General features: G+C 45.0%; 1 long non-coding RNA gene across 1 annotated transcript in view; it reads left to right on the top strand.

Annotated features, from left to right (window-relative positions):
- LOC147997256 (uncharacterized) overlaps positions 1-183 on the top strand; it is an 18,373-nt gene extending 18,190 nt beyond the window's left edge. Inside the window, exon 3 of the long non-coding RNA XR_015648047.1 lies at positions 100-183. This is a non-coding gene — a long non-coding RNA (uncharacterized LOC147997256). The remainder of the gene's footprint in view (positions 1-99) is intronic.
- The last annotated feature ends 12,249 nt before the right edge of the window (positions 184-12,432 follow it).

Raw genomic sequence — 12,432 nt, 5'->3', positions numbered from 1 at the left:
TGCTCAACTTAACAGACGTGTTTTTGCTTTTGTTTATGATTTTTGCTTGCTTGCTCGCTCGCTCCCATGACTTGACTGTGGTTTCCCTTTCTATTACAGCACGGTGACCAGACTGCCTTGGGGTAATCAGAAAGGAGGCCAGAAGCAGTCTTTTTTCTGACGCACTGAGACTACATACCAGCAGATTTGGAGGAAAAGATATCCCTCTCTCCCTCCCTCCCTCCCTCCCTCCCTCCCTCCCTCCCTCCCTCCCTCCCTCCCTCCTTGACCCATTTTCCCTCTTTCCCGATACACTCAATAAATTTAAAGTAAATCAATGAATCAAGTCTCTAGTAATTTATTTGTTGGGATTTATTTGTTGGAAATTATCCCTCCACACCTTCGCCCCTCCCCCCACCACTCGAGGATGTCTCCCTCGGGGGGGGGGGCGGGGGGGTTGGGTGGACTCGTGTAGGCATACCTCTCCTCCCTTGGCTTTCCGGTCCACTTCGCTCCAGCATACCTAACTCTTTGGAAATGGTAATAGAGTTCATGACACACCCTCACAGAGAGAGGAAGAGTCCGATCGTTCACTGATTCGCTCTCAGCCAGCCTCGCCCTGACAGCTCAGGCATGTCTAAATCCGAATGTGGGCAATATTTACATGACTTGACTTGGTGCTTCTAACTTTTTCTCTCTCTTTTTTTTTTTCTTCTTTAGTATTTTTTTCTTTACCCTACAAACAGCACACTGCAGCTGTCTTCGGACACACAGCAGATCGATCCCATAACAGAGGGTTGTGAGCCACCATGGGAATAGAACTCAGGACCTCTGGAAGAACACAGTCAGAACTCTTAACTGCTGACTCCATTATTTCCGATTAATGTTTAATGTTTATTTTATTTTATTTTATTTTATTTTATTTTATTTTCGGAGCTGGGGACCGAACCCAGGGCCTTGTGCTTCCTAGGCAAGCGCTCTACCACTGAGCTAAATCCCCAACCCCAATGTTTAATGTTTAAATAAATAAACCTTGTAAAGAAATTAAGCATCTTAAAACCATAGGCATGTGCATCCCCTCCTCATTCGTTCATTCCCTCGCTCATTCATTCATTCATTCAGACAGACAGACAGACAGACAGACAGACAGACAGACAGACAGACAGACAGCAACCAAAGTCTAGCCTTTAACAAAGCAAGAAAGCATACCCTGCGGGACGCACAGATGAATTCCTGAGGCTTACCCTGCAGAGCTTACATGAGGCTTAGTAAAGGACTGACCTGTCAACAGCTACCTACATACGTTGAAAAGTCTACCTGGTATTGACGGATGATGACAAACTGTATGTGTGATACAAAACTGTATGTGTGGTTCCCCTTATAACTCATCTCGAAGAGCCCAGCTGTTGGGGCTCGTTCTTTTGGGGGGAAATGGAGGCTTTTCATCTTTCCCAAAGCTCCTCCTAGATCCTTTCTGTCCATCTGTCCATCCGTCCGTCCGTCCGTCTGTCCGTCCGTCCGTCCATCAAATTCTACCCTAGGCCTGCCCTTAGGTTGGTGGTCGTCCATTGAGTGCTAGTGACTTCTGACTTGTCTCTGTCTTCCCCTCTGAGAACTGTATTTAGATCTGATGCAGGCACGCAGGCAGGCAGGCAGGCAGGCAGGCAGGCAGGCAGGCAGGCAGGCAGGCAGGCCCTCCCTCGTTTTGAAACAGACAGACAGACAGACAGACAGACCAAAGGGTCAATGACTGACTGCACTTAAAGGGGCTGTTGACTCCTCTTTGGAGTTACCGCTGTTTAAAACTTGCTTGATAAAATAAAGTCATCGAATCCAAACTACGCAAAGGGGACACTATAACAAATTACGACTGCTTGTGTATATAGAAAACAGGGTTTTTTCTTTCCCTTATTCCATTATGTATGTTTGCTTTTCTTCAAGAATAAAACCGGCTAGGTGGTGCCTCGGAGACTTTATTTTTTTTTCCCCCCAGGAGTCCCTTCGGGCCCTGCCAGCGGGAGCCTGGACCTCTGAGGCCAGAGAGGGTGTGCTGTATCCCCGGCTCGCTCCCTCCCTCCTGGGATCAATCTAAAAAATGGACAGTTTTGGACACAAGCTTAAGTAATGTTCAGCTCATTCATGCAAGAGAGGTGTAGGAAGGACAACACCCCCACCCCCACCCCCACCCCCACCCCTACCCCCACCCGACCAAATAATACCCTAACCAATAAAAACTAGCTCCTTACTCCTCCGCCTGAGGATTTCTGCGGTCTCATGGTTTGTTCTTGGTTGTTGTTGTTGTTGTTGTTGTTGTTTTGTTTTGTTTTGTTTTGTTTTGTGTTTTTCAGACTTTAAGACAAATGTAGGGGTTGGGGATTTAGCTCAGTGGTAGACCGCTTGCCTAGGAAGCACAAGGCCCCGGGTTCGGTCCTCAGCTCCGAAGAAAAAGGAAGAAAAAAACAAAAACAATAAGACAAATGCTTGTTGTGATTCTCATTTCATTTCAAGGCTGCTATTCTCTAAATCAGAAGGACTCCCTTACAATTCTTCATGGGTAAACTTGCTTTACATCCCTGACATCAACAACAAAAAGAATTCAGAAAGTGGTGATGGACCAATCTGTTTGGGTGTTTCTTGCCTGCTTGACCTTGACTCGCACAAGAGAGCATAGAGAATAAAATAAAGTAGGTGGATGGAGAGATGGCACCGTCGTTAAGAGCACTGATTGCTCTTACAGCGGTCCTGAGTTCAATACCCAGCCAACACATGGCGGCTTGCAACCATCTGTAATTGTCAATCATGCCCTCTTCTGGGGTGTCTGAAGACACCTACAGGGTACTCGAATAGACATAAAACAAACAAACAAACAAACAAACAAACAAATCTTTAACAATTAAAAACAAAAAGAATAAAATAAAGCGAAGGACCCGCCTTGGAGACCTGCCCGGTATTGCTCCAGAGTCTACTTTTTAAAACACAGAGATAGGGGTTGGGGTTTTAGCTCAGTGGTAGAGTCCTTGCCTAGCAAGCTCAAGGACCTGGGTTCAGTCCTCAGCTCTGGGGGAAGAAAAAAAATACACACACACACACACACACACACACACACACACACACACACACACACACATATAGATAGATAGATAGAGAGAGAGAGAGAGAGAGAGAGAGAGAGAGAGAGAGTTTGACAGCAATAAAAAACAAAACAAAACCACTTTAAAATACAGAGATGTAAGGATACTCAGAGGGCTCAGAGGAAGCAACCAAGTGTTTGTTATATGGGTGCCAACAATATGGTTCATCTCTTCTTCTCTTCCACGTGGCATGGTGGCCAAGGTGGTGGGGAAACCACACAGTGAAAGGAATTGAACTACAGCACACAAGCAAGTCTCCCTCCCAGACATGAATAAAACTGAAATTAGGCTAAATGTACAATGAAAGGAAGCCAGGTGTTCGTGCATGTCTTTATTTCCATCATTCAAGAGGCAGAGGTGTTTAGAACTGTGTCTCTGTGAGATAGAGGAAGGCAGGCAGGCAGGCAGGCAGGCAGGCAGGCAGGCAGGCAGGCAGGCAGGCAGGCCTGATCTAGGTACTGATTTCCAGGTCTATGTGCAGACACCCCTGACTCAAATAAAGGAGTGAAAAGGAAAAAAAAAATACAATTCACCTGGAAGGGTCAGCCAGCCATCAGATGCAGTGAACTAGAAAATTGGGATTCTCAACTGAGGCCTGTCCCTCCCTCCCTCCCTCCCTCCCTCCCTCCCTCCCTCCCTCCCTCCCTCCCTCCCTTCCTTCCTTCCTTCCTGGCTTACAGACAGCCAGGTCCAAGCCCAAAAGAGTCCAGCAAGGAGCTTAGAGACTATGAGAGAGTGCACAGGTGTTCTAGGGAGGAATCAGCTCACCACCCAGCATCCCCATTTGGGTTCTTGTGCAATCGACACAGGGAGATTGACAATCTGGAATTTAGTGAGAAATCAAACAAGGGACACAGAATGCAAAATATTTATTTACACAGCAAGTGGGTCAGTTGGATTAGCAAGCTAGGACACCCACCCCCGACCCCATCCCAGCCCCCTACCACTGCCGGGTCTCCCTTCCTTGTTATCCCTTTCTCATGCCTCCCTCAATATGGGCACACAGGACCAGGAACATGTTTCTCTCAAAAACGCGTTTTCTGCTGTGAACTCAGTCTGGCAGAGAGTGAGTGGGTGAAGGATCCCTAAAGACCAGAGGGTTTATTAGAGGAAGGCTACCTCACAGTGTTCTTCACACCAGGAACAACAACAACAACAACAACAACAACAACAACAACAACAACAGCAGCAGCAACAGCAACAGCAACAGCAACAGCAACAGCAACAGCAACAGCAACAGCAACAATGAATCAACAAATGGTGGACAGGAGATGAGCAGGGATGCTGGGGGGATGGGAGGGAGGGTAGGGCTGGTGAATCTGCACCTCCCTGAAGGTCTGCCTGTGAAATACTGGTTGATATATGCCTAGTTGAGGACAATATTCCCCTCTCCTGTGGTTTTCAATGGGAGATGACTTCATTGCCAGAGACTATGGAATTGTTTCCATTTTCCCCTTCAAGAACTGTGTTTAGATCTGTTACAGACAGGCTCTGGGTTTTGAAACAAACAAACAAACAAACACACACACACACACACACACACACACACACACACAACGAGAGAGAGAGAGAGAGAGAGAGAGAGAGAGAGAGAGAATAGAGAAAAACAGAGACAGACACAAGAGAATTTGATCTCTCTCTCTCTCTCTCTCTCTCTCTCTCTCTCTCTCTCTCTCTCTCTCTTTCTCTCCCCCTCCCCCTTCCCCTAGTTTCTCAGACTGGGTTTCTCTGTATTCGTCTGTAGGGCGGGAAGGACTGAAACTCTCAGATTCACCTTTCTCTGCCTCCCTAGTGCTGCTTTGATGGTAGTTTGGGGAGATTGGGATAGGAAGTAAAAAAGCTTGAGTGCTGATATCAAAGCCTCCCCTCCCCCCCACATGCATGCATGCACACACACACACACACACACACACACCCCTACCTGTCTCCTTCACACAGTTATTAAAAACTTTTTAACTGTGATCTAGAAAGTGTCTAGATCATAGCTTCAGAGTCAGCACATCCTCTCCATACAGAAGACACTGACTGACTGACTGACTGACTGACTGACTGACTGACTGACGGACGGACGGACACACACACACACACACACACACACACACACACACACACACACAAATACATATTTATATATTTAAAATGATGCTTAAAAAAAACCCGTCTTCCTCTATAACGGAGGTTTAAAGGGAATCTGGCTGACAGCACGTTTTTGTGGTGTTTTAATTCCTTTTTTTTTTTTTAACCAAATAGGAGGGAGATCTGTTGTCCCTTTTATTAAAAGCCAAAGTATTAAGTGGCGAGCCGATGTTTCAACTTTCACCATTCTGTTCCTTTCACCAAAAAGAGGGGGTTCTTTGGCTTTTCCTTTCCTTTTTGAAACAAAACGAAAGGAGGAGCTCGACCAGTTGGCCTAGCTTCCCTGTTCCTTTTCCCTCTTCCATGGTATGCTCGATGAAATAAAGTAAACAAATGAAGTTTCTAGTTATGTATTTGTTTGGGAGACCCGAACTATCTCTCAAGAGAGAGTTGCGGGTGTTGGGGATTTAGCTCAGTGGTAGAGCGCTTGCCTAGCAAGCGCAAGGCCCTGGGTTCGGTCCCCAGCTACGGAAAAAGAAAAAAAAAAGAAAAAAAAAAGAAAGAAAGAAAGAAAGAAAGAAAGAAAGAGAGAAAAGAAAAAAAGAAAAGGAAAAAAAAAAGAGAGAGTTGCATCTCCCCGCCGCCCCCCCCCCACACAAGGCCTCCTCCCTGTATGTGGGGGGAGGGGGAGGGGTGGACAGGAGCTAGCTGAGAGGGGGTGGGGTGGGGCGGGGCTGGAGAATATGCAGGTCCCTGAAGGTCAGTCGGGGAAGTACTGCTGCTGCCCTAGCACGCTTCAGTGCCTCTTTAGAGTTTAGAGTTTTCTAAAGTTTTCTGCCTGAAATCAGCGAGTGATGATTTCACTGTGAAATGATGTCTGATCATCGCTCTCGCTGTCCTGTCAGGGCTCCGGCTCCTGGCAAAAGTCTGACTGAAGGAAACCTTAGTTAGACTCACACCCAGCTGTTTGGAAATGGTAATGGAGTTGATAGCACACCCTGGGGGAAAGAGGCAGACTCCCTTTTTGCTCACTCTCAATTCCCAGCCTCGCCCTGCCAGCTCGGGGATTTCTAAGTAAGGGTGAATCTGGACCATATATGTACAGGGTTTGGCGTTTCTGATTCATGTTTAATGTTTAGTTAAATAAAGCTTGTCAAGGGCTGGAGAGATGGCTCCGAGGTTAAGAGCACTCACCGCTCTGCTCTTCCAGAGGTCCTGAGTTCGATTCCACAGAAACCACATGGTGGCTCACAACCCTCTGCAAAGGGATATCCCATGCACTCTACTGCCCTGTGTATGTGAAAAGGGCTTTAGTGTACTCAATGTAAGTGAAAATAAATAAGTAAACCTTTAAAAGAATGAAACAAAATGAAGCTTGCAAAGAAATTGAGCATCTTAAAATGCCAGGCACGTTTATCCGCTCCTTTTATTTTATTTCGTGTGTGGATCACATAACCACAGAGGTGGTTCCCCTTTCCTTAACCTCGACAGCCCAACTGGGACAGAAGTGCAAACTATCATCTACCTATCTGGGAGTGGAGTGGTTGGATACAGGGAGATGGAGCATTTGCAGTTAGTAAAGTTCTGATGTCGGTTTTTATTTCCTTTCATTTTTGGATAGATATCGGGAGCCTTTTTTTTTTTAAGTTCAAATTTTGTTTTCTGTGCAACATTCTGATCATAGTTTCCCATCGCAAAGCTCTTTCCAGATCCTTCCTCCCCATCCACCACCCCGTACTAACCCAGGCCTGCCTTTAGATGTGGTTGATGCATACCCAGGTGAGTCTCCATTGGAGAAAGGACGATATTCCCATCTCCTATGACTGTCAATGGCCGATGACCTAAATGCCAGTGACTTCGGACTTGACTCCATTTTCCCCTCTGAGAACTGGGTTTGGATCTGTTGAACGCAGGCAGGCCCTCGGTTTTGAAACAAACAAACAAACAAACAAACAAACAAACAAGCAAACACACCAAAAAATATTTAAAGCAGGCAACAACTGCCTGCACGCCAAGAGACTGTTGACTCCTCTTTGGAGATAGTACGATGTGAAACTTGCTTAATACAGTAGAGTCCACACAACACAAAGGGAACACTTTAACAAATTATGAAGGAGAGAGGGGGGGGGTATGTTTATCTACCTCCTCTTGTTTCTCAGACTAGAGATTTCATCTTCCTCTGTCTCTCGAGTGCTGGTGGCTTTGCTGCTGGTTTGGGGGGGGGGGTTGGGATAGGGATAGGAAGAGAAAAGGCTTGAGTGCTGATTTTAAAGCTCTCTCTCTCTCTAAAGCTCTCTCTCTCTAAAGCTCTCTCTCTCTCTCCCCCCCTCCTTCTCTCTCTCTTTACACACACACACACACACACACACACACACACACACACACACACACACACACACACACACTGGAGAGGAAGACAGGAAGACCTATCTAGATGCAACGTGAAGAAGGCCTATGTCAGATGAGTTAATGGCTAGGGAACTGTTAGCTGGCTAGTCTGCCATTTTGTTGCAGTTGCTAGTATTATAAGGACACTTTCTCATTGGTTGTTTCTGCTGTTGCTGCCAGAATTCATTACATATTCTGTTAGGCTCTTCTGTGTGATAACACACTCAGAAACCGAACACTGTAGGAGTCAGTCTAACTGCTTTCTTTGTTGTCTAGTTACCCGCAATAATCTTGGACCTGAACTGAACACCCAGCAGCACTTCCCGCACCCACCCATGTATAAGCTTTTATAACCTGGACCACCAACACTAGAGCGACAGGGCAGACAGAGACTATTTGGAACCGGACTTCCATTTTGAGTTTTTGTTTGTGTTCTTGTTTTTTTCTCCTGTCCTGTCCTGTCCTGTCCTGTCCTGTCCTGTCCTGTCCTGTCCTGTCCTCTCTGTCTGTCTGTCTGTCTGTCTGTCTGTCTGTCTGTCTGTCTGTCTGTAAATCCACACATATAGTTCTTTCCACATCTTATATCTCAAAACAAATAATGCTTGCTGTGATCCTCATTTCATTCAAGGGTACTACTCTCTAGACCAGAGGAGCCCCCTTACAATTCTCCACAGGTAGTGATGACCGGAGTGTTCAGTGCGACTAAGCAGGAATTATATGGTTGCCGCCATTATGCTTGATCTTACCGAAGGTAGGGTTGCGGGGCATGGTTGCCACGATGGCGACCAGTAGACCGTGATTGAGGAGACGGAACAATAATTAACCTACAATTCTCCCTCTCTGTCAACTGTTTCTCTGTCACTCTCTGTCTCTCTTCCCTCCTTCCCTCCCCCGTCTCTCAGACCTGAATGAGCATTGGAACTAAAGTAAATGTACATGTGAAAAGAAGCCAGGTGTGGTGCTGCATGTCTTTGATTGCATCACTTGAGAGGTGAAGGTGGGTAGAACTCTGTGAGCAGGCTGCAGACCTGAACCAGGTACTGATTTCCAGGGCTTTTGTGCAAAGACCCCTGACTCAACTAAAGAAATGAGGAGGAAAATAAAGAAACAGATACAATTAACTTGGAATAAACCAAACAAACTAAGAAAAAGGAAAGGCAGTAATGGAGTGGCCTGGCTTACAGAGGAGGGGCAGACATTTATCTGCCATTGCCTCCTCGGTTGAACACACAAACACACGCATGGGGGAGGGGGGAGAGACAGAGACAGAGAGAGACAGAGAGACAGAGAGAGGAAGAGAGACAGAGACAGGGAGACAGAGAGAGAGACAGACACAGAGAGAGAGAGACAGACAGACAGAGACAGAGAGACACAGAAAATTCGATCCCTGTCTCTCTCTCTCTCTCTCTCTCTCTCTCTCTCTCTCTCTCTCATCACAAGCTGAGCTCAGGGACAGTGAGTTCCACACTCACTCAGAGAAAAACTCTGTCTCCCACACGCCTTCAAAATGATCCATTGTACTATTTTAGATTTATGTCTGAGGAGCCCCTCTCCCTCCGCCTCCTCCTGTTACGTTGTAGAAACGTTTAATCCCAAACAGGGCTTCTCTCCTACCCTGCCTTGATGATTCTGTTCCTGGATAAAAGATACACAAGCTTTATTATCTACAGGAAGCCTTAAATAGCACTAGAAGACCTGGGCAGGCAGATATCTACCCTCTAGGTTGTTAGTTTTGGGGGTTTTGTTTGTTTGTTTGTTTTTGTGTTTTTTGTTGTTGTTTTTAATTTTTTTAGATTTGTTTTTTATTTATCTGAGTATGCTGCAGTTATCTTCAGACACACCAGAAGAGATCAATCAGATCTCATTACAGATGGTTGTGAGCCACCATGTGGTTGCTGGCAATTGAACTCAGGACGTCTGGAAGAGCAGTCAGTGCTCTTAACCGCTGAGCCATCTCTCCAGCCCCTGTTGTTGTTTTTTGTTTTGGTCAAAAACCTGGATTCTCGGGGTTGGGGATTTAGCTCAGTGGTAGAGCGCTTGCCTAGCAAGCGCAAGGCCCTGGGAAGAGCAAGGTCCCCAGCTCCGGAAAAAAAGAAAAGAGGAAGAAAAAACAAACAAAACAAACAAAACAAAAAAAACCCTCTGGATTCTCAGGAGCTGTGTGGTGTGTCCTCTTATGTTCTGGTGCCCTCTTCTGGCATGCAGACATATAGGAATCAGAGAGAGCCCACATTTTTGTCCAGGAACAAACAAACTGCCAAACTGCCAAACAAACAACAAAGGATTGTAGGTTTTGACTGGCTCTGTAGGTTTCAGAGAAAGGCAGGGCAGACCTCTGTGAGTTTGGGACTAGACTACTCTACCGAGCAAGTTCCAGGGAGGGATTCCACAGGAGCACAGTGGACTGGACAAAATTTTGACTTTGTAATTTTATTTTTTGCCCAATTGGGATTTATGATTTGATTGTCACAAAACTTATACCTTTCATTTTATTTTATTTTCGGCCAAAATTTCATTTTCAGTTTCACTTCCGATTTAACTTTTAATTTCTTGTCGCGCTTATGTTCGGATCGAGTTAATTCTCTGGGGAGCTGTGCCCTTGCCACTGGTGCTGGCAGAAGGGGATCCCGAGATCTAGAGGTTCTGTGTGGTGGGCTGTGTGGCAGAGGAAAAAAATGAAATTAAGAACATATATAAATCTATGGATTTGTATAAGGAGAAACGTATGGTATGGTGGGAAGATGTAAGGGAGAGAAAAATAAAAAAAAAAGATAGATAGATAGATAGATAGATAGATAGATAGATAGATAGATAGATAGAGTGATTCATGCTCCCAGCCTCCTATGTACAGAGTTCCCCGAGGCGTTTTTACTCGCCAAATAAAGACTGCGGTGTTTCCCAACACACCATGTGAATGTCCGTGGCTGTCGAAATTATTTCATTTATGTTTTTCACGTTTGTCGTCCGTGTCACTTCAAAGGCCATTGTGACTTCAGTCTTGTTATTGATTCATATATGCTTTCTATTTCTTTTCATTTTTCAAAACCTTTTTGTCTAAATTGTATTTGTCATTCACCTTGATTTAAACATTTATTAAAGTCCAGTTTGCCATTTATTCGTATTTACTCGTACTTTATTATTATTTTATAAATTTATTCCATCATTTCGTTTCAGTCGTCTATATTTGCCCTTCCTCTCGTTCCCGCTTTTCTTTTTTTTTCTTTTTTCTTTTTTCTTTTTTCAGAGCTGGGGACTGAACCCAGGGCCTTGCATTTGCTAGGCAAGCACTCTACCACAGAGCTAAATCCCCAACCCCGTCGTTCCCACTTTATGTCTGTTAACATTTAATTGTTTTATCTCCCTTGTCCTTCTGTGTCCCTCGTCTTAATTTCTGCTTTATTGTTTTCTTTTTTTTTTTAATTTATTTATTTAACGCATGTGAGTACACTGTAGCTGTCTTCAGACACACCAGAAGAGGGCATCAGATCTCATTACAGATGGTTGTGAGCCACCATGTGGTTGCTGGGATTTGAACTCAGGACCTCTGGGAGAGCGGTCAGTGCTCTTAACCGCTGAGCCATCTCTCCATCCCATCTGTTTTATTGTTTACATCGCACTTACTCTGTTTTTATGGCGATCTATTAACTTTTTTCCATGTCAGTCGTCGGTATCTGTTGATCACCTTGATTTTTTTTTTTTTTCTTTTTTCTTTTTTTCGGAGCTGGGGACCGAACCCAGGGCCTTACTCTTGCTAGGCAAGCGCTCTACCACTGAGCTAAATCCCCAACCCCGATCACCTTGATTTTTGTTTTATTGTTTATTCACATTGACTCTTTATTCATTATTATTTTTAAGTAAAATAAAATAAATAAAATTTAAATATGGTAAAAATATTTGTTAAACAGATATTAAAAGGGAGGTCTACAGCAGATTTTTAAACTAACGGGCACACACACACACACACACACACACACACACACACACACACACACACACACACACAAATTTCTCCCAGAGGTCCTGAGTTCAATTACCAGCAACCACAAGGTGGCTGACAACCATCTGTAATGGGATCTGATGCTCTCTTCTGGTGTGTCTGAAAATAGCTACAGTGTACTCTTACGCATAAATAAAATAAATAAATCTTTAAAAAAAAAATAAAATATGAGGTTGGCTCTCTTTGCTCCTCTCTTTGCTCTTTTGCTCTTCCTCTCTTCCCCTCTTCCCCTTTGTCCCTTCTCTCCCCATTCCCCTCCCAAATTCTCTCCACGTGCTCATGACTGGCCTTTACTCTCTTCTTCTACCTTTCTTCTCTCATTAAACCTCTCCGTGGAGGGGGAGGGGTGTGTGTGTGAGTGGGGGGAGGGGGGAATGAGGTTGACCAGTCTTCCTGTGTAACAGAGGTTTAAAAGGAGGCTGGTCGACAAAACGTTTTTTTTGTGGTTTTTATCTCTCTCTCTCTCTCTCTCTCTCTCTCTCTCTCTCTCTCTCTCTCTCTCTCTTTCTCTCTCTCTCTCTTAATCAACTCGGAAGTCGATCTGCTGTCCCTTTTATTAAAAGCCAAAGTATTAAGTGGCGAGCCGATGTTTCAACTTTCACCATTCTGTTCCTTTCACCAAAAAGAGGGGGTTCTTTGGCTTTTCCTTTCCTTTTTGAAACAAAACGAAAGGAGGAGCTCGACCAGTTGGCCTAGCTTCCCTGTTCCTTTTCCCTCTTCCACGGTATGCTCGATGAAATAAAGTAAATAAATGAAGTTTCTAGTTATGTATTTGTTTGGGAGACCCGAACTCTCTCTCAAGAGAGAGTTGCATCTTCCCGCTGCCGCCCCCCCCCCCCACACACACACAAGGCCTCCTCC

This window comes from Rattus norvegicus, unplaced genomic scaffold (genome assembly GCF_021556685.1).
Source record: "Rattus norvegicus strain SHRSP/BbbUtx unplaced genomic scaffold, alternate assembly SHRSP_T2T unassigned-0000203, whole genome shotgun sequence".
In the NCBI taxonomy this organism is placed as follows: domain Eukaryota; kingdom Metazoa; phylum Chordata; class Mammalia; order Rodentia; family Muridae; genus Rattus; species Rattus norvegicus.
Note: the sequence above shows the minus strand (reverse complement) of the source record. Positions and strands in the feature narration are given on the sequence as shown.